The following is a 23,259-nucleotide window of genomic DNA, read 5'->3' as shown; positions in this document are numbered from 1 at the left end:
CCCCCCCCCCCCCCCTAACCTTGTTGAAATGGGGTTTTCATGGGTAAATGAATTCCGGAAGAATCTTTTTTTATTTTATACTAACAGAAAATTTTATTGATTAAACTCAATCTAGCTTCAAGTCTGGAGGAAAATAACATGATCATCCTCAATCTACTTAACAATGTCTGGAGGAAAATTTGAAACAAAAGAGAAAGTACTAGCTTCAAGTCTAGCTTTTCTTGCTAACTCATGAGCCACACTATTACTTAACCTATTAACTAACTTGCAAAACCAAAATTCATGATTTGAAAATTTGTTTTTAACTGAAAGGAAAAGGTGATGATTGATCCAGTGCACTTGTGGGTCTTCCATATATATAGAGTTCACCAAATTCTCGCAGTCAGTCTCAATTATCACTTTATTGAATCCATATTCTTCTATCCATTCTACAGCTTTGATCAAGGCTTTACATTCAAAATGTTCTGCTCCAATATCAACTTCCATTTCTTCATCCAAGCTAAAACCTTTCACCGCTAGAGCATGCGCTGCATGATCACGAACTATTAGTCCAATACTACCCTTTCTTGTTTCGTAAACATAAGAAGCATCAATATTAACTTTAATATAACCAGTATCTGGTGAAAACCAAATTTTAGGAAGAATACGTCTTCTGCTAGAAACACTAGATGAAACAGAAACAGATTCACATTGCTTAATAAGATTATATATTCTAGAAATAGTACTGTGAATATTAGGTTTTACAGTCTGGAAAATCCAACTGCATCTATCCTTCCATATGTACCAAACAGCACACATAAGTTTGATGATAATAGAATCAGCCATGGGAAAACTATTATTGCCTTCATCTGTGTTAGAATAAAACCAAGATATAATCCAATCCTGTATGGAGTTAAAGTTATGTATAACCTCTGAAACATTCACATTTAAAGCATTCCAGACTGCTCTAGCATAAGAGCATTCTACCAGTATATGACTAATAGTTTCAGTGTTGTTGCTGCAAAGGCTACATTGAGAATCTATATCAGCCTTATAAGAAGCTAAAATTCCCCTAACATGCACAATATTTTTCAGGCATTTCCAAATAAATAATTGGACTGTACGAGGAACTTTAAGGTGCCAAAGTTTTTTCCAAACCTCTGTAGGTATACTGTCACCACTGATAGCATTATTAACATCTTCATCACAGAGTGCATTATATGCACTTTTCACAGAAAACTTACCTCTCCTATCTGGTTTCCAGATTAGATAATCCTCCACTGTATCAGGTACATACATACTAAGAATGGCATTAGAAGTTTCTACATCAAACATAGCGCTAATAATTGTTCATTCCAAATTCTAGTACCAGGATAGAACAAATCACAGACAAAATTAAAAGAAACAAAGCTAGAAAGTCCCACTGTTGGAACAGGTGGACTATTAAGACCAATAATCCAATTGTCTACCCTGATTTTAATTTTTGTGCCACATTGAAAAATCCATTTGGAATGTTGTTGCACAACTTCAATGCCAGAGTATATAATCCTCCAAAGCCAAGACCAATCCTATTTTAATTTATCTAGGTGAAGTAAATTACCATTCTTACATACTTGGCTCTAATAATCTGCATACATAAAGAGTTATCATTATTACAGGCTTTTCAAGCAATCTTAGTTAACTAAGTTGTATTGAAGTGTTCAAGGTTTCTAAAACCAAGGCTACCAAGAGCTTTTGGAACATGCATCTTGTTCCATTCTATCAAACACAATCCCTTGTTATCACTATGCCCCCACCAAAAGTGTTTTTGGATGGAATCCATCTGATCTATCATAGTTTTAGGAATTCTAAAACACCTCATTTGATAAGTAGGCAAAGCATTCAAAACATATTTAACCATAGTTGTTCTAGCAGAGTGATTCATTGTTTTACCTTTCCAAAACTTCAGTCTAGTGCCAAAGGATTGCATAAGAGGTTTAAAAGCCTTGGTTTTATCCCTACCAATTAACAAAGTCACACCCAAGTATTTATCAGTGTCAGTCATTTCATTCATTTTAAGTTCTCTTGCTAGAATATCTCTATAACTTGGAGGAATGTTATGACTAAAGTAAACACTATATTTGTCTAGATTGAGCAACTGTCCAGAAACACTGCTAAAATAGTCAACAACACCCATAATACCCTCTATATTGTGCATATCTTCCTTAGTGAAAATAAAAATATCATCAGCAAACATAAGATGAGTGATACCTGGAGCATTCCTAGCTGCTTTTACACCTGAAATTAAGTGATTAGTCTCAGCATTTAAGAGCAATCTGGATAAGAATTTCATACAAAGAATGAAGAGATAGGGTGAAAAAGGATCACCCTTTCTAATACCTCTAGTTGGAGAAAAACTTTGAGTGGGAGAACCATTCAGAAGCACAGAAATAGTAGTAATGGATATACATTGTTCTATGAAACCACATAATTTAGCATCAAAACCAAATTGCTTAAGAACACCTAGAAGGAAATTCCATTCAATTCTATCAAATGCCTTAGAAAGATCAAGTTTTAAGGCTATTGTTCCACTATAACCCTCTTTATGCTTCATAGTATGTATCATTTCATGAGCAACAATAATGTTATCATGAATATCTCTACCTGGGACAAAAGCAGCTTGATAATCAGATATTAGATGCTTTAAGTAGGGTTTAGTTCTATCAGCAATAATCTTATATATGACTTTATAAACTGTGTTGCACAATCCTATTGGTCTAAAATCCACTGGACTCTTAACATTATCAGTTTTAGGAATCAAACTAAGATAGGTTTTATTAAACTCCTTAGACATATAACCTGTTTCAAAGAAACTCTGAACAGCAGTAAAAATATACTTACCAACTATCTCCCAATTATATTTATAAAATCCTGCTTGAAACCCATCAGGCCCAGGGGAACTCCAAGCACTCATATATTTGATTGTTTGGTGAATTTCATCTATAGTAGGAATTCTAGTCAAATTGTTGTTATCTTGAGCAGTAATAATGGTAGGAAGAATATCAAAAGTAATGTCAGTAAACACTGGATAAATGATTATACTAACCTGAGAAAAATGATTCACAAGCAAATTAGCAATATCTTTAGAATCACTATACCAAACACCATTAGCATCACAAAGACAATCAATATTTTTCCTACACATTCTTCTATTAGCTAGAGTGTGAAAATATTTGGTATTATGATCCATTTCAGTAATAAAAGAATCACCAGATTTTTGCCTGTAAAAATCTTCATTAATATTAAACCAATCATCGAGTTTCTTAGTGATAACAACAATATTATCATGCTGAGAATTATAAGACATATCATTCTGAATATTTTTAAGTTGAGTTTGTAGATTAATAATATTCCTATCAATATCTCCAAACTCAACTTTATTCCAATGTGGCAATCTTTTCCTAGTTCTTTTTTTTTTATTGCTCAAATTAAAAGTAGCAAAACCATTAATATTAGTACTCCAAGCAACCTGAAGTTTATTCTTAAAAGCAAAATGTTTCATCCACATTGCAAAAAACTTAAAAGGTCTCCAAGAGTTACTATCCATTTCCTTTGGGACTAGCATGATGGGGAAGTGATCAGAGCCAGCTTGAACTAAGTGTAAAAGCTTGGATTGATAAATACAACTGAACCAATAACTATTACCTAAGGCCATGTCAATTCTAGATTTCCTACTACCAGTACCAAAGCTATTGCTAGTCCAAGTAAAATTCTTACCTGTATAGCCAATATCCATAAGACCACACTTGTTCATTTTTTCCTGAACATATCTATCCTCAGTAGAAAAATTAGAAGCCTCAGAAATATCATGGAGATGAAAATTTAGATCACCTAGAACTAACCAGGGTTGAAAAATATTTTCACTAATATTCATTAGTAAATCCCATTGCTCTTTCCTGAACATATCTATCCTCAGTAGAAAAATTAGAAGCCTCAGAAATATCATGGAGATGAAAATTTAGATCACCTAGAACTAACCAGGGTTACAAAATATTTTCACTAATATTCATTAGTAAATCCCATTTCTCTTTCTTTTTATCAAAATAAGTGGAGCCATACATGAAGGTTATGAGAACTTCTGGTTTACAAGGATCTATTCTAGTAATGACATGTATCATATTATTGGAAATATGTTGAATTTCACAAAAAAATACCATCCTTCCACATGAGAATTAAACCTCTAGCAAAACCAACTTTATTAATATTAACATGATTACAATAGCCTAGGGAAATTTCTAGAGAAACCATTCTATCACTGTCTACTTTAGTTTCTATAAGAAGTAGAAAATTAGGCGATTGTTTCTTAACTAGCACAAATAATTGATCTCTAGTGAATTTTTTGGCTCAGCCTTGAACATTCCAGGATAAGATCCTCATATTTAAAGAAATGCTAGAAAACAGAAGCTGAAAATTATGCAGAAAATTAAAGTTTGTTGAGAATATTACCACAACAGCAGAGGCCTCCACCATACCATGAGAGTTCTCTCCTGTAGGTTGATCTCCTTCCTCAGCCAAATCATGCTCCATGCCATCAAAATTATCTATTTTATCAGTAGAACCAGTATTGTTACCAATGTTACTTTCAGTTTCAGTATCATCCTCACTTCTAGATCGTTTTGCTTTCCTAGCTTCTTTTAGTTTTTCTTCCTTCTCTTGTTCCTCCAACTTTCTACGAATTGCTTCACAGATTTGTTGCAACAATTGGTCCAGATCCTCAATTATTTCCACTCCATAATGTCTTTCTAAATTATGACAGTAACTGATATATTCTTCATTAGTGTATCTTCTAATCTTTAGATCCAGCTCAGTATTTTCACATTCTTCATCATTATGCTCCACAGTGAAACAATGATTACAAAGAAGGTGTGGCTGTCTTTCCCAGTGATACCGAACCCAAGTAACTCCACCAGCAGCAGTGTTCTACCATTCTCCCCTGTGCATAGGCTTCTTGAGATCAATCTTAACCCTTGCAGTTATAACAGCGCCAGAGTCTGGACGACAATTATCAGGATTTGTCCATATTTTAGGTCCCAATTCTACCAAAGCTTCATCAATGACAGGTATTGCATTATGTTCAAGAAGGATATTTTTGAATTGCACATTCCACTCTTGGTGTGAAAAATCATGATCCTTTACAGCAATTGAAGGATTGTATTTCACAAGAGTGATATGACTCTTTTGAACATTCCAAGGCCCTCTTTTAAGAATTGCTTCTACAACTTCATTGGATATGAACTGAAAGGGGTAAATATTTTTATCCAGACCTCTCATATTTTTGATTCGATATTGCTTCCAAAGAATATTGACTTCTTTCCTTACAATATTTGTTTCCACCAGATCTTTTGAATGTAGTTTGCCAATCAAGGTGTTTTTCCATTCTTCTTTTCCAACTGATATAGCCCTTGTTGAACCCACAACTTTCCTAAGATTACGTTGATTGAAATCACGGATACGAGCTTCATTCATTTGTGAATTGAGAAAATAAACTTGTTTGTTTGAAGATGAAGCCATTGCACTAAGTTTTAAGTCTCTTAAAGGAGTTCCAGAAGAAGGTAATATGAGTAAAGGCTTTGTTTTCAGCTCAATATAATGGAGAAAATCGAATATTTTATAACTGAAAATAGTTATATTGTTATAACTATGAAGAGGTAAAAAAGGAAAGGATATATTCGAAGAAGAAATATACCGGATTCTAGTATTGAAGTCGATTACAGTCAACTCGGAAATATTTAGAGAATAGCTGGAAACCCACAAATTACGCTGATCTATAGGGGGAATTATTAAATTTTGAAAATTCAAATTCTGGTTCACACAATGTTGAATCGGCACTGTTTGTGATTATATACATAATCTAAAATGCAATACTGGTTCATACTGATAATAACCATTCTTTGATTGATGGCTTGCAAAACTGCTGGCGGAGATGAAATCAAATCTGCGCTTGGCTGCAACAATAATGTTGACAGAAAGAGATTAATCAAAGCAAAAGCCCAATAATGGAAGCTTCTCATGGTGAATGGTAAGATGGCCCTGCAAAAAAATTATAAATCCATTAGCAATACAGTAATAAACTTCAAAAAGAAAGAAAAAATTTAAGGTCATAGAAGAGATTGGAAATGAAAATAAAAAATCATATAGACACCATTAAATCTGTTAAAAACAAAGAAAAGAACCAAGATTGATAGTGGAATCAAAACATTGAAACAAATGAATAGGATTTAAGAAGAAATCTAAAAGAAAAAGGCTGAAAAATCAGAAAATTTTAAAAATCGATTCGACTCAGTTTCGCAGGAAAGAGGGCGGAGAAAAAGAACATTATTTTTGGTAGAATATCTTCTACAGATATTGTGGAGATATTGGAGTCTTATTTATACTGATAATGGAAAACAAAATTTGTTACAGACTCTAACTGAATCAAAAGACTTAAAACAAATTCAAAATACCAAAGACTAAACTGATCGTAAATATAGCCATACGACTCTCACTGTGTACTCGTTCAGCTGACTAAGTTACACAGCTGTATTCTTATCTCTACCATCCCCCCTCAAGTTGTACTGGAGCTTGCGAATGTGCAACTTGCTTCTAATGTATTGGAACCGTGGTGAAGATATCCCTTAGCTGATCTTTTGAACTTAATGAAACGAACTTGTAACTGCCCCTCAAACTGTTGTATGAGAAAATTGGTGTTTCTCTTCAAATTCATAGTGTGAGATAGTTAAAATACCTCTTCACAGTCTTAGTATGAGATAGTCGAAATACCTCTTCAAAGTTATAGTTCTGTGTTGGTTAACAGACACAAAAGTTATTGATCTGTGTTGGTTAACAGACATAAGTGGTATTGATAGTTATAATGTTGTTTAACTGATTTTGAAAGAGGATGTTGATGGGAATAGGGACATGTATTGATGGTGTAAAAGATGGTGGAGATTAGTGATATAGATGAAAAACAAACACTTCTAAAAGGTTTGATAAATCCACCATGGATTTGATTTCTTCTATTTGATAAGCCGACCACAGATTTTAGAGAAGAAATTATTTTATTAAAAAGAGAAGAATTTATAGATCTGATTCAATTATTTATTTTTATTTTTTGTTCTTCTTTTGTCGCTTGCGTGAGAGTTGAAGATGAACATAAAGAGTTTGGAGATAGGGATTTGAGTGTTGGTTAACAGACATAAGTGGTATTGATAGTGATAATGTTGTTTAACTGATTTTGAAAGAGGATGTTGATGGGAATAGGGACATGTATTGATGGTGTGAAAGATGGTGGAGATTAGTGATATAGATGAAAAAAAAACACTTCTAAAAGGTTTGATAAATCCACCATGGATTTGATTTCTTCTATTTGATAAGCCGACCACAGATTTTAGAGAAGAAATTATTTTATTAAAAAGAAAAGAGTTTATAGATCTGATTCAATTACTTTTTTTTTTGTTCTTCTTTTGTCGTTTGCGTGAGAGTTGAAGATGAACATAAAGAGTTTGGAGATAGGGATTTGAGTGTTTGGATGATGATATGAAAGTGGTTGTGATGGTGGTGGATGTTACAGCGGAAAAGCGAGGAGATCGAACCCTCCTGATACCAACTTAGAACATTATTTTTGGTAGAATATCTTCCACATATATTATGGAGATCTTAGAATCTTATTTATAGTGATAATGGAAAACAGAATTTGTTACAGACTCTAACTAAATCAAAAGACTTAAAACAAATTAAAAATACCAAAGACTAAACCGATTGTAAATTTAGTCATACGACTCTCGCTGTGTACTCGTTCAGCTGACTAAGTTACACAGCTGTATTCTTATCTCCAACAATAAGTATGAATAGACCCTAATAACAGATCTCCGGAAGAATCTAACTTAGCTTGTAAAACCTTTTCGGTTCAGAGAAACGGACTGATTCAGCGTGAGCAATGTATAGTGTCAGCGGTCTATCTCCTTTCCCGATTTTCACCATTTTTTGTTTTTGTCCTCAAAAAGAAAGAAAAAATGGCGGAATATCAAGATTGATGACATACTCGCATTAAATTCAGAACCTTAATGAAGAACCTAATCCATCAGCCATTATCAATTCAGTGAATGGATTTCGACCTCAATTTCCCAGCACCCTAATTGCAAACTCAAAGAAAGATGAGCTACAGCGAAGCAATGGAGGAGAAAATGAAATTAGTGGAGAAAACTCAGAATCAAAAATCCCCCATTGAAGAGAACACAAGTAAAAAGGGTGGTCTAAAAACCCTTCCTTTCATCATAGGTAAATTTTTTATCTTTATCATTAATTTTGAGTTGTGATTTTGAAGTGATTGAATGAAATTTCAAGGAATAATTTGTGATAATTTGTGGGGGTTTTCAGCGAATGAAGCATTTGAGAAAGTGGCAAGTGATGGGATTCAACCAAATTTAATTTTGTATTTGATGAATGAATATCATTACAGTAGTGCTACTGGGGTAACTATTTGTCAATGTGGTCAGCTTCATTAAATTTCTTGGCTAGTTTTGGGGCTTTTCTCTCTGATTCATACTTGGGAAGATTTAGAGCTATTGCTTTGGGTTCCATTGCTAGCTTCTTGTAAGTTCTAAAACTTTATGAATTTTCACAAATTTTACTGTTGTTTTAGTATGTGAATGCAATTCAGGCAATTAACCCCCTGTTTGATTCGTCTTCGAAAATGGTGGTTAAGAAACTAGCTTTCATAGCTTTAGGCCTAATTGTATAACCAAGTCAGTTGAAATTGGACTTTAAGTATGATACTTAAGTTGCCATGGTGTGAAGAAACTTAACTTCAATTTTGTAGGGGATAGTCCAGTTATGGTTAACGGCCATGTTTCCAGAGATGAAACCAAAACCCTGTGATTTGTGTTTATATGTATGTGACTCGGCGACACCAGCTCAGTTCATATTTCTATTATCATCTCTTGGACTAATGTCTACTGGAGCTGGTTGCATTAGACCATGTTCGATTGCATTTGCTGCGGATCAGATGGCTAAAAGAGATGACCCCGCAAAAAAAAGAAGAGATTTTACAGACCTACTTCAACTTTTATTATGCTACAATTGGAATTTCAACTTTGCTTGCCTTGACAGGTATGTCAAGTAGGTTTCGCAGTTCCTGCGGTTCTTATGTTCTTGTCGGCCTTTTTTCTTCTTCCTTGAGAATTCTTTCTACATCAAGTGAAAGCTAGCACAGGCTTGTTTACTGGATTTGCTAAAGTATTTGTATCTGCATGGACAAATAGACGTCTTGACCTTGGTCTTGCTACCCAACCAATTAACTCGGATGGGGTGTATTATTATAGCAAGGATTTAAAGCTTGTTGCACCATCAAACAACCTAAGGTACCACTTCCACCAGAATCACTTTTTTAGTAGTTATTGTTACAACAAGGATGCAAAGCTTATTGATCTTGAGCAGATGAACCCCAAAATAGACTATAGTTTACATTGGGTATGAAACAATTTTTCCTAACAATGTGGCATCCATTTTAGCGTTCAACTAAGAAAATTAGTATGTTTCAGTTCTAGCAGAGTAAGAACTGCCAATAACCAACTCTGCTGGCATGGCCAGATCGCCTCATAACAACTTTAGCTGGATAAATGTCTTTACAAATTACAATTTCAATTTAGTGATCATCTGTTGTTGTTATCATTATGTTCATCTGTTGTTTACCCGCAATATATGTAGGTTTCTAAACAAAGCTTGCATCGCTAGAGATCCCGATGAAGATTTAAAACCTGGCGGATCACCTACCAAACCGTGGGAGCTCTGCACTGTCAGTCAAGTAGAAACCCTCAAATCACTAATCAGAGTTATCCCTATCTGGTCTACCGGTTTCATGACCTATATGGCACTCTCACAGAACTCCATTCCAGTTCTCCAAGCAAAAACCATGGATCGACACATAACCACTAGCTTTGATATTCCAGCAGGGTCCTTTGCTCTGTTCACAATCACTACTTTAACAATATGGGTAGCATTTTATGATCGAATAACTGCTCTCGTACTTGCAAGGTACACAGGAAAACCAAATGGGATCAGTGCAACAATAAGAATGGGTATCGGATTATTGCTCTCATGCATATCCATGGCTGTTGCAAGGATAGTAGAACGCATTCGCAGAAGAAATATCAGCACTGTGGTTAGTTCCGCAATTTTGTTTGAATGGTTTAGCGGAGGCTTTTAATGTAATTGGACAAATAGAATTCTATTACAGACAGCTGCCAAAGAGCATGTCCAGCATTGCAGTGGCATTTTTCACCTTAGGTACAGCTTTTTCGGTGTTGTTAGTTGGTTTAATCATAATTAAGTGTTGTTGACAAAGTTACAAATAATGGTGATAGTAAAGAGAGTTGGGTATCCAGTAATCCAATTTGTTGTTGGTGTCATGGGCCACGTGGAGAAGAGGAAAATACTATGGCTTCTGATGATGAAGCAGAAGTTAGTGAAGGGATGTTGGAAAAGTCTAGGGATTTTCCTAGTTGTTGTTCAGCTTGATTCCATGTTTGTAATAATTTGCACACCGCACACTAATTTAAGTTTCAGATTTTTTTCTTGCCCAAGTTTTATGAGGTTGTACATACAGTTTCTTATAGCTTTCTAAGTTCTAACTCATTACTTGTGTTTTTGCCTGTAGCTCCCAGATTAGGCCTGAAGTTGCTAAATTGAATTCGGGTATACTGGCATTTGATGAGAAGAAACCCTAGTGGTGGACCAGGTGGTACAACTATTTCCATTTTGATATTTTGGTTCATACTGCGCTAGATGATCAAAACTCAATCAACTCTGAAATTCATGCTGGTATGTGCCAAAAACTAATGTATTTATGACTTTGTTTTCTGTTCTTACTGTACAAGAACTGCAAACTGACTAGTGTATTGTGTATATGACTATGACCATATATGCCAACTAAAATAATGAAAACCATAGAAGAAAGAAAAACAGATGTAGAAGAAGATAGTAATTGCATTTAAAGATATGATAGAAACTATAATTTCAAGCTAAAACGGGCAGACTGATCATGTAGCTCTGCAAATGTTAGGATGGTAAACTGATCATGTAGCTCTGCAATCTCGGGATGGATTGACAACATTTTTGTCTCAGATTGTATATACTGCTTCCATGTTATGAAATTATGAGTACACCCTATCTTGACTCTCATCAGATCATGAATCTTTCTCATGTAGTACATCTTACCAAGTGCATAATTAAGCTAGATAACATAGTTATTACCTGGGCCTTTTACAGCTTAGGCTTACTTGATTGTCTATCACCCACGGCCGTTTACGGCTTAGGCTTACTTGATGTTCTATTTTCGCTGTCGCCTTCTCCACATAAGTACCTGAGTTAAGTGAAACAAGGCTCTCTAAATAAATCTGTATGTTCTTCCATCCCATTCCCCAGACCCTTGTTACTGTGTCATCCTCCGTATTCCATAAATCAAAACCTTGAAAAGAATATATCAGGATCGCATCATCTCTGAGCCATATCGGTTGGGTACCAAAATTTTTGGGAACTATACATTTGGAAGTGCTGAAACTTTTAGCCCATGAGTTTTTTACTCCATAATCATGCATGACCCATACATCAGTACCCATCCCAGGGATATTGGGAAAAAAACAAAGTTGGTTCCTTAAAAGTGCAATGCTTAGAACTGCAATGTCTTTGCTGACCGCTTTACCTCCCACGTTAGTTTCTTCGGGACACGGCATATCCACAAGTGTTTCATTGCTAATATCGAAAGATACTATAACTTCGACAGAAGTCTTTTGGGTGGTTTTCACACCTAACCAGTGAAGAGCACCATTAGCAAATACACCTGGTTTTTTTCTAAGCGTAACCCGGTGAAGGAATGCTCGAGTCCTTCTCCATAATTTTAATCCTAATATATAGACATGAATTTTAAAATAACCAGAGTGTTTATGATCCTCAATTGCGACAACCGTGTAATCGTTGATGGTACAATTGTATCCAAAACCATACCTAACAGTGTCATCAGAATCTGAAACATGGTGTTGAAGTCTTGGTACTTTCTTATATTCTCCAGTTGTCGGATTCCAAATACAAACCCTAATACCGTTTCCTAAGCAAATCAAGCCATCACAAGAACCTAAAAATCGAACTTTGCCCCTGAGTGGGTAATCCATGGGAAGAGGGCTAGTACATATACTTTCATATGGTGATGAAGATGCTATTGAAGCACAAACTATGGAGTACATCAATGGGTTACAAATCCTAGCATCACTAATCATAATATTAGGGCTGTTTTTCTGAATGCTAAGATTAAGGTGATACTTAATAAATTTAGGACCGCAAAGTAGATTTTTCCAGAGTTTGCATACGCACCTACACATGCCGATAGATTTCAGTGGTAACATCATAAATATATCTCTATGAACCTCTTCTGGAAGTGGAAGACTTGACAATGACGACATAGCTGCAGCTGCTGATTCTAAGAGCTTCCAACAGTAACTTGACTGATGATGCAAGAACCCTCTACGGATCAACCCTTGCGAACCCCCAGCTCGTTTGTCACCGTTTTCCTTCTTACAGCGCGTTTTACAAACAAAAAACCTAATCCTGGAGCGAATATCTCAATATCAGTTGCATGAAATCAAGAGCCAAAGATTTGGAAACTCAAAGTCTCAAGCAATGAGCTGAATAGCTGATATTATATTTTTCTACACCTCAAAGATAGTCAGACGGGACGAGCATGAGCATATAGCATAACATTGGTTCAAATTGACTCAATGACTCTATTAATATGAACCCTGATTTTGGGCATACCGAAATCTTTCTAGGTATACAAAGTAATAGTCCTAACTTGGATGACCTTATAAGGGGTACCTTTTGGGTAGTTCAATTACCTATATATCCTTAAATCTTTTAAATTACTAACAAACACATCAGTTTCATTCCAACCTTTCTTCTTCCTCATCTCCTCTGCCGCTCGCCGAACCTCCTCTCTATTTATTTTTTCATCCACCATCGCCGAAATTGATTATCGTCGATTCGTGAAAAGTTATTCGACGATTCTTGAAAAGTTACTCGAACCTCCTCTTTATTCGTGAAAAGTTAATTGATAATCGTCGATTCATGATACAAAAGCCTAAAATTAAGTTTAGATTTGCGACGAACTGTTCTTGAAACTGAACCCTGAAAGTGCATATGAACGGCTCAGCTTAAAATGCATATCAGTTTTGAGCCGAACTACAAAGAATATCACAAGGTTAAATACTACAAAGGGAAATTAATAGTTATGTTCGGCTCATACGATAATCATATTTTGTGCCGAACCATGAACATATAGAGGTTTTGGCTTATACGATATTCTCAATATGGGTCGAACCGTTAATAATAATATGTTCGGCTTATACGATTTTCAATATATAAGCCGAACCACTGACAATTTTTATTCAAAAACTTTCAGGAGGAGGTTCTGCTTCATATTAAACTTTCATACAAGCCGAACTAGTGTCTAGCAAATAGGTTGGAAGTGGAAAATATTTGTTCGGCGCATACTGTAAACAGTTTCAGCGAGCCGAACAGTTCATCAATTGGTTGGTTCGGCTCATAGATTTAAGCTGAACCTCAACGTGGTTCGCCGAACCATGAAGAAATTAATCATTTGGGAATCATTGTTGTAGTTGATGTGTATTTTCCTAGGTTTTTTAGATGAATTATGACCCTCCTCATCCTCCATTGAATCAAGACGAAATTTTTTCTCACTTTCTCCTTCTCTTTCTCAATCAAAACTTTGATTTTTTTTCCCAAATTTTTTCATCTAAACAACCTTTATAATTCTTGAAATTATCTTAATCACAAAACAAAAGTTTTAATCACTAATCCAAATTACTAACACTAATACGTAAAGGGTAAATTAACCATTAAAAAATAATTTGTTTAAGGGGATATCTGATTTTGGTATTTCACATCTTTTTTTGTCTTTATTCGGTATGCCTAGAAAGATTTTGGTATGCCCAAAATCAGTATTCATTAATATTTCCTTAATGGGCATTTGGGCTTACTTATAATTATTGCATCAATGTCCTGGGCTTACTTAAAACACGATCCAATTCCAAAGAACGGTTTTTTGGAAACGTTTTTCGGGCACCACCCTTTTTTGGTGGGGACCATTATGTGATAAGAATATCACCCAATAGTTATAAGGGGTGTCCTAAAGTAGGGAAGTGACCAACCTACCCTTAACCTAATTTAATTTAAAACCAACCTAATAACACCTATCTATATTATAAAAAGAAGTGGTGTTTGTGTAGACTGACAAATCCGACCATCGATTTCGTCATCCAACGACGAGAATCATGAATTGGACGAGAGATATTTTTGTGCGTCGGATCCCCTTGGTTTCCTGATATTATCGGGTCCCTTAAATATTTTGGTTTCCTAATTTGTCGCGGCCCGTTAATAATTTCCCAATATACATAGACATTCCGCCTATACCACTTGTATATTCTCCACCCCGCAACCTTAATTATTCTCCACTTATATATTCAGAAAAGAGGAGGACTTCTCACTTGATCTTGATGTCAAGAGTTGCTAGACCTGCTTGCTAAAAGAACTCCTGCTTATCAATTCAATAACTTTATTCCTCATGCCGGTATTGGTGCATGTGGAGGACTACATGTAAATCATAATTAATATTAGCAAAGGAGATTCAATAAGCTAAGGTTCACGAAAAACTTAGATTGATACTGCCCCATTACGGCTGATTTAGCTCAGTTATATTTTTCTTATAAGATATGTATTAGGATTCTATTTACAGAGTGGTTTCTAAATTAACTACGTTTAGAATGTAGGAAACACGGAAAGAAAAAAGAAAAGAAAAAAAGGAAAAATATATAAATTTTAGAAAGTTAGGAATATAGGAAACCAGTAAATCAAATTTTAATTCTGAAATTACATTTGAATCGATTTTCTAATCCACGACCGAGGCCGTAGGCCCCGGATGCTATGACTCGACTGAGTAAACACAACACAATCATTACATGTTGACGAAATTATAATACATGGACTATATTTGACTCTAGATTTTTGAATCCACGGCCGGGCCGTAGGCCTCAGCTGTTATGACCTGACTGATTAAACATGACACGACTTTACATGCTGACTAAATTTTATGTGAGGATTGTAGTTGCAGGAAATCCTACACTACACCCCTCATATGATTTCATTATTACTCAACTCATTTTTAGATTTACACTCTTAATTTTATTGATCCATCTTTGAATGTTCTTACAAGAAAAGATAAAGGAATCAAGAATGACCTCTGCTCTAGACTTTCTCTCTCCTATTTACTTGTTTCTTACTCAAAAAGATGTCTCTCCTTTCCTTTACAACTAAGCGACTATTTATATGAAAGTACATAATGGATGACAGCTAATCTGTCCTTTATTTTCGAATATGACTTGCGACATTCTCGCAGCCTTACAAACGTTAATCTCGCAAACTCTCTAATTTTCGCAGGACCATCACATCTTTCTCATGACGTCGTTTATTATATCATTTCTGAAATTGTTTTGCAACGCTGTTGTGTTGTGTTGTTGATAATTTCGCTAAGATATCACTGTTGCGAGATTCTGATCCTACATCTTGCCTCTTCTCATATCTTTTCTGCGAAGTAGAGAATGATGTGAGAAATGCCGCAGCTGTTCATTTCTTCATATTCTGCATTTATCACACGTACTCTTTCTTCCATTTGTTTCTTGACACGTCTTTTGTAACCGCTGTTTTTTAACCGTTTATATTTTTCCGTATTAATCGTGTTTATCTTCTCGAGGAAAAATTCCCTCTATAAATATTATTTCTCACTCTCTTTTTCTTTCTTTTTATTTTCTCTACAACTTCATCGTTCTTCTTCAAATCCGTTATTGCAATTTTTCTTCTTTCTTCTTCAATCTTTTTAAGTTCTTCTTCATCTTCATACTATTTCTTATACAGATCTTCATCGTTCGTAATTTTCTTCGAAATAATCTTCCTGCTACTGTTTTCCATGGGTTCATCAAGGTTAGTTTTCTTTTTTCTTCTTTATGGGTTTTGCTGAAATTGATCTTGTTTATTGCCTTATTTGATGTTGTTTATGTGATTCCCATACTCTTGTTATTTCAGCAAAAGCGCCTCCAATACTAAATTTACAGTTCAGAACCCTAATATTCCCAAATTGAAGCATAAGGTTGTTGTGCATAAAAGAAAATCTGCGAATGAGAAGGTAGTAAGAAACACTATCCTTTTCTAATAACAATATTTTTTCCTCTGTTTCTTATCTGGATTGTAATTCGCAAGGTGATAAGGATGTCAATAAACCTCTCAAGAAATCTCGCCACCTTAAAACTGTTCCAACTTCCGTTCCATTCCACTTACTCATCTCTTCTAATTCTCCTGCGACATCTTCGCAAGATAAACCTTCATCTCTCATTCGCGAAAAAGCTTCCTCAGGCTTCATTTCTTAAACTGACCTTTCAATGATTGAAACTCCCCTTATTGATCCTTCTATGAATGAAACTTCTTCTCTTCCTATTCAAAATGTTTCTCAACCTTCTATCACTGCCAGTTCTCTACCTGAGTCTCTTCCTCTTTCGAAAGAAACCGTGGAAGGAATAGATATTTCTTTCAAAGTTTTCTCTGAAGTCCTGGATGATGGAAAGAAGTCTTCTATTGATCCTATCAAGTCTAATGTTTGCGAAATTCTGAGTAAGCATTTAGGTTCTGACAGAGCTGCTTCGCAGTCATCTTTGGAAAAAGAGTGTAATGCTTTTCGTCTCGAAAATCAAAAGCTTCAGAATGTTTTGTTGGATCGTGACAATCTTCGCAAGAATAATGATGAATTGAGAGGTATGATTTTCTTACCCATGTCTTCAATTTTCCTTTTTAATGGTTATATCCTTCCCATATTTAATTATCCTTGAAATCCCTCTTTCGCATGTTAAGCCTTAAATCAGAAACGAATAATGGAGAGATATCAATTTGAATCTGCTGTTGAAGAAGCCCGTGTTGATAAAGAAATTTTGATGGATCAATATAACCAATTAGATAACCTCTATTCATATTCTCTAGATCATATAAAAAATCTTACCAATGAAAATACCCAATTAGTTCAGAGACAAAATTTATTAAGTAATGAAGTATCTCGCCTTTCTTATTCTTTAACTAAAGCTAATTTAGGGATGGAAACTTTATCAGATGAGAATAAAACCTTATCTAAAGAGAAGTGAACTTGTTTAAACAAGATAGCGATATCTTCACAACAACTTAGCATTCTTCAGAAAGTATGTGATGACCAAGAGCAATCTCTTCGCTCTTTGAGAAATGAACTTAAAGAAGTAACAGAGTCATCTATCGCTGAAAGAGATACACTTATTTAAGGTAGAATAGCTTTAAGTGTAAAGGCGAATCAACTTAAAGAACATTATTCCAAATTAGAAGAATCTTATTCTTCTCTTGCGAGTAAAAATGCCTTTCTTATTTCTAAAGAGAAAAACCTTCAGTCTCGACTTAAAGGTTTAGTTGGAGATAAATTTGATGACGCAATGGACCGTTGGGAGAATAGTTTTCTGTCCTTGATTCAACACCTTATTTCGCAAAAGGAAGGTAGTCATAATATTTTGACTGCCTTAACTATCTTTTCTTTGTCATATTTTTCTGAGTTCTTCATCTTATTGAAATTTTGTATTCTACCTTTTGCAGAGTCTGAGTAGAATCTTCATTCCTCCATTTCTGTTTTGGAGGCTAAATATACCAAAATTCGCAAAGAAAATGCATTGCTCGTCTCTACCCTTGCTGGTTCTCGCGACCGAGAAGAAAGAAGACTTGATTATCTTTCTTATTTTAAATATATTCAAGATAGGAATCATCAGAGAGCACTTCTTCGTCAAGTTCATCTCCGGGCTGAAGTCCTTGTAAATGATATTTTATTGTCCAAATCTCTTCCTCCTACATCAATTGAACCTTTGGAAGTAGATGATGATGAAGTTCGTCGTCCTCCTGATAGTGATTATGATTATGAAAGTGGGGCAGAGGATGATCTCTTAGAATGTGAGGAAGAAATTCCTTCTAAGGAAGCATCTGCTGGTGTTAATCAAAATGAGAAAGAAATCTCTCCTGAAGAAGTAATTGCTGGCGATAATCAAGGTGCTAGTCAAGGTGAAGATCAGAACCGAAATGAAGGAGAGGCTTGCGATATTTAGAACATTGGCGAATTATCTTCTTGAATTGTCTTACTTTTATCACTTTTACGAATAATATTCTTCAACCAACTTTGGAATCAATTTTTCCTTTTAGTATTTTGCTGATGATAAAGATAATGCTTCTTATTTATTGATTCCCATACTTTCCTCTCATTATCTTTCTTGAAAAAAATAATCTGTTAAGAATACTTATAAATATTTTGTTTTATCATGTGGTCTTATTTTTCCTTCCTAATTAAAGGTCTTATGATGCCACCATTTGTCATTGCGACAAAATCGCAGGACTTCCTTGCACTTTCATGCAAAAACCCATTGATCTTGCCTCAACTTTTTCTTTTGTATTATGTCCTCTTCAGGAATGTTGCGAAAATATGACAGGCCTAAATATTCTTGCGAAAATAAAGCCCCATGACATTGTCGTATTGCGACGAAATCGCAGGACATCTTCGCACTTTCATGCGAAAACCCATTGACCTCGTCTTATCTTTTTCTTTTGTATTATTGCCTCTTCAGGATTGTTGCACAAATATGACAAGCCTTAATACTCTTGCGAATAAAAAGCCTCATGACATTTGCGTCTTAAGACACTTATCAGCTCCCTAATGGAGGGTGCCGCCCTTATCTTCCCCATAGTTTCCCCTTCAAGGAGGCGTACTTCTACCATATAAGGTTAGCTCCTCTCATCCAGTCTTAACAACAACCAGTTGTTTTCGCAGCGTCTTATCCCTTTTACCTATAGGTATTATGGTTACGAGACTGCACCTTAAGTGGGGTTTTCTTCGGGCCGAGTGCAGTATAAGCCAAAACTTTTCAAGAATGGAAAGGTACGCTTCAAACGTCCCTGACACTCTTGACTCAACCGTGTACCTCGGCGCCTTGATCAGATCTGCACTCCTTGGGAGAGTCCTTATTACCTTAGTCGCCCAACCCAAGTTATATGCTTAAGCTGAGAATCCAAGGTGCCTCTCCCGGATGGGCTTTATTGACCCCAAATCTCCATGACTCAGGTTCCGGTGGCGGTGTAGGCTTTCCCTGAGCCATGCAACAGGTACCCCCTAATATGACGTACTTTAGGTCTTACATTTTCCTCTTGCGAAATTTTATTCGCGAACTAGGGTGTACGCCATAAAGGTTCGCCCGTTTCTTTTATGTCATTGTTCTGTGATTATCTCTGCGAAAATTTCGCACATCATGATCTTTTTTTGATATGAATAATCTTGCAATTATTTTTTCAGAATCCATAACTTCTCAAAGCTTCTTACGAATAATATCTTTTTAAATACAACCGGTTCCATGGTTTGTCAAGTCTATGACCAACATCTCTGCCTTCTGGATCCATTAATCTATAAGCTCCTGTTCCAACTATCTCCTTAATGATGTAAGGTCCATCCCATTTTTCTCTAATTTTCCACCATTTTCTCGCTGATATATTGATGTCTCTCCCAGAACTAAATCTCCTGGTTGGAATTCACGTACTTTGACACGTTTATTATATTCTCGGGCTAATCTTCGCTGATAATTCTCCATATGTTGAAAATCTTTTTCTATTCTTTCTTCTAATTCATCAAGTTTATTTAAGATCAAACCCGCACCAAGATTTTTCTCCCAAGCTTCTCTTTTTGTTGTTGTAATAACAACTTCTGTTGGTAACACCGCTTCAACTCCGTATGTTAAACAAAAAGGTGACATTCCAGTAGCTTCTCTTCTAGTTGTATTATAAGCCCATACTGCATTATGTACTTGTTCGCACCATGCTCTGTGATGTCCTTCCAATTTCATCTTTAATATATCTGCAATTGTTTTGTTTGTTGCTTCTACCTGCCCATTAACTTGTGGATACAAAGGAGTAGACTTTCCACATTTTATCTTGAATGCATTAAGTAGCATTTCTATATTCTGTCCTTCAAACTGTTTCCCACTATCAGATACCAACTCCGCAGGAATTCCGAATCTGCAAATGATATTTTCGAATATGAATGTAAATATATCTTTGTCGCGAATATGTTGTACTTCCTTCACTTATGTCCATTTTGTGAACTGGATCTGACAGATGCATCCAAAGTAAAGAAAGTAGATACAGAAGCCCTATTTTTGTCAATGAACTGAAACAACTTGAGCGACGTCAGGCACATGCAATGTATACGGACAATATACATTATAGACGTCAAACAACATAAAACACGTCAGGCGCAATCTGTATGGATTGAGGCCTGCTGGTTGACTTGAAGAAGTAGAACATGGCAATACGGTCTAAAAAACGAAGGTGATTTTCATCTTTAAGTGTAAATATATTTGATTAGTCCCACATTGGAAGACGCGATTCCAAGTATCTTGCACATATTTTCTTAGGTTCGTACTGGTACTATTAATTGTTGGAACATGTAATTTGTAATAGTCTAGAATGTTCCATAGAAGTGTAGAAAATTCTCGACTACTAGAGAGAGTACTAGACAGTCTGTAGTCGGTTTGTATTGCCTATAAATAGGCAGATCCTACACCAATTGTAAGCAAGCAAGATTCAATTCAATAGAAGATAAAGTTCAAATTTACAAAGTCCTTGCTTCCACCTTCACCACTAGAGTTCCTGGAGCTCTATACGAGCAACACTATGCTCGTATATCTCCGAAAATATAGTTCAACGTCAAAATTATAAGAATTTCCAACATGGTATGGGAGCTAAAATTTCCGCTACGAGTTGAAGGTGATAATTCCGCACAAATAAAGTATAAAGAGGTGAGAAGACGCAAGGTACTCTCAACTTTTCAAGTTCATTTTTACAGCCCCCAGTAGACACTAGTTATCACCCGAATTCAACTTTAGAAAAATAAGAAAAAGATTAAAAAAATATGTAGCAGCTCGTGAAGTTACATCGAAATGATATGATAAGTCTCCATACAACATACAACATAAAAATACAAGTAAGAAATGTATAAGTTTCACCTCCTTCCATTAAAGAAAAATAAGAAGAGAAGTTTCCATCCTCCCACGGACATGCACAAAAGAGTGTATTTTTAAAGAAAAATTTGAGGGAAGAGAGCATCAAAGAAATGCCTCCTCAAATAACATAGATGGCAAAAATTAGAGCCATCTTGGAAAAATATTCTACTCACAAAGTTGAGTGGGCGGAACCTCTGAACCTACGATGGTCAAGTTTCGTGAAAGGCGAGGAATATAAACAGAAGGCAAAGCCTCTGTACTGAAGACGGTGTAAACCGTTAAGGAGAAGGAGGAATTCAGCACAAGATGGAGCTTCTGAATCTATGGCGATCTAACTTCGTAAAAGCCAGAAATGTGGACAAGTATCCACCATTACCAAACCAATTAAAACTAATGAAGACATACAAAAGCAATGGAGTCGAGTACATGGCGAAATTAAGAAGAGATGATGTCAAAATGATTACAACGGGCATAAGCAGGCAACGACGAGCATAAGCAGCTAAGAGCGAGCAAAGATTGGGTGAGATCAAAATCAAATACCATTACAAATTAAGAGGAGGTGTTGGAACATGTAATTTGTAATAGTCTAGAATGTTCCAAAGAAGTGTAGAAAATTGTCGAACACAAGCACTCTAGAATGTGCTACAGTTGGCTAACAGAATGTTCTAGAGAATGTAAGGTCAATCAAAGTCCTTGTTATAGAAAGGTTGTTAGCAGATAGAGTATTCTAGAGAGGGTCTTATACTAGAATACTAAAGAGAGTTCTAGACAGTCTGTAGTCGGTTTGTATTTCCTATAAATAGGCAGATCCTACACCAATTGTAAGCAAGCAAGATTCAATTCAATAGAAGATAAAGTTCAAATTTACAAAGTCCTTGGTTCCACCTTCACCACCAGAGTTCCAGGAGCTCTATACGAGCAACACCACTATGCTCGTATATCTAAGAAAATATATTTCAACGTCAAAATTATAAGAATTTCTAACATTAATTGCCAATTGGAAGTGGATTAGATGCTCATTCTAATAGTCCTACGAGGGCTATCAGCAATTTGCGAAAGCATTATATCTCACAAAGGGTGTATGGTGAAAAATAGCTAGCTTGCTGAGACTCTCCATACAATGCTGATTGATTTTTTTTATAGGAACATTATTTAAATACACCTCAAAATTCGCCCTTAAAATATACCCTTATTCAATTTTTAAAAATACCCCTACCTTCTGAAAAGTGGAAGCAACTAGCACAAGTTGCTTTCAGAAGTGGATGCAACTAGCACAAGTTGCTTCCAGAAGTGGATGCAACTTTATACAAGTTGCTTCCAAAAGGTGGAAGCAACTTTCTCAAGTTGACTGTAGTTGCATATTTTCTGACTACTACACCCAAGTGAAATTAAAGACTAAAAACTACCAACATACAAGATTCAATGTGAACAAGATGTAAAGAGCATGAAATGTAAAGATTGACACAAGCATATAACGAGGTTCGGCCATGAAGACCTACGTCCACGGGAAAGAAGATGTTTTCTTATTGATTATGAGGTATTACCCTTGAAAGTGTTACAAGTCTCTTCTAGATTTCTAACTTTCTCTCCATCTAAATCTCTTTCAGGAATTCCTTGTAGAAAGGCCATCTAGGATTACATTAGTTGTCAATCTCCTTGTACATGGACTGGTATTTATACACAAAATAAACTCGTGGTGGCTTGATCGTACGAGTTTGGTGAGATGTCCTCCATCGTCCTGGTTTCCTCGGACTGGTTCTATACTGTCCCTCGTGATGGCTTGTTTGGTTCTCCCTCCGAGTTATCTCGCTCTTCTTTTGATCGTTCTTTCCTTCTATGGAGAACCTCATGCTCTATCGCCTCGGGGTCGTTAGTATAGATCATCCGAGCCTTCCGTCACGATGTAGAACTACCCATGTCTTGTTCTTATCCTTCATTAAATGCGGTCTTGCTTTTTAGACTTGACCGTCTGAGCAGATTAGACCTTTCCTTACACGCGTCATTCATGTGACGTTTGTGCAGTTGCCTCGACTGAGACAAACTCTCCTTTTTAGAGGATGATTCGATGCTCCTATATTATCATCCTATCATGTATTGATCCCTTGAT

General features: G+C 35.7%; 1 pseudogene; it reads left to right on the top strand.

Moving 5' to 3' along the window:
* The first annotated feature begins 7,907 nt into the window (after nucleotides 1-7,907).
* LOC113316565 lies at nucleotides 7,908-11,015 on the top strand (annotated as a pseudogene).
* Nucleotides 11,016-23,259: the final 12,244 nt, after the last annotated feature.

Source organism: Papaver somniferum, chromosome 10 (assembly GCF_003573695.1).
Source record: "Papaver somniferum cultivar HN1 chromosome 10, ASM357369v1, whole genome shotgun sequence".
Lineage (NCBI taxonomy): Eukaryota > Viridiplantae > Streptophyta > Magnoliopsida > Ranunculales > Papaveraceae > Papaver > Papaver somniferum.
The sequence above is the reverse complement of the archived record's forward strand: the minus strand, read 5'-3'. Positions and strand labels throughout refer to the sequence as shown.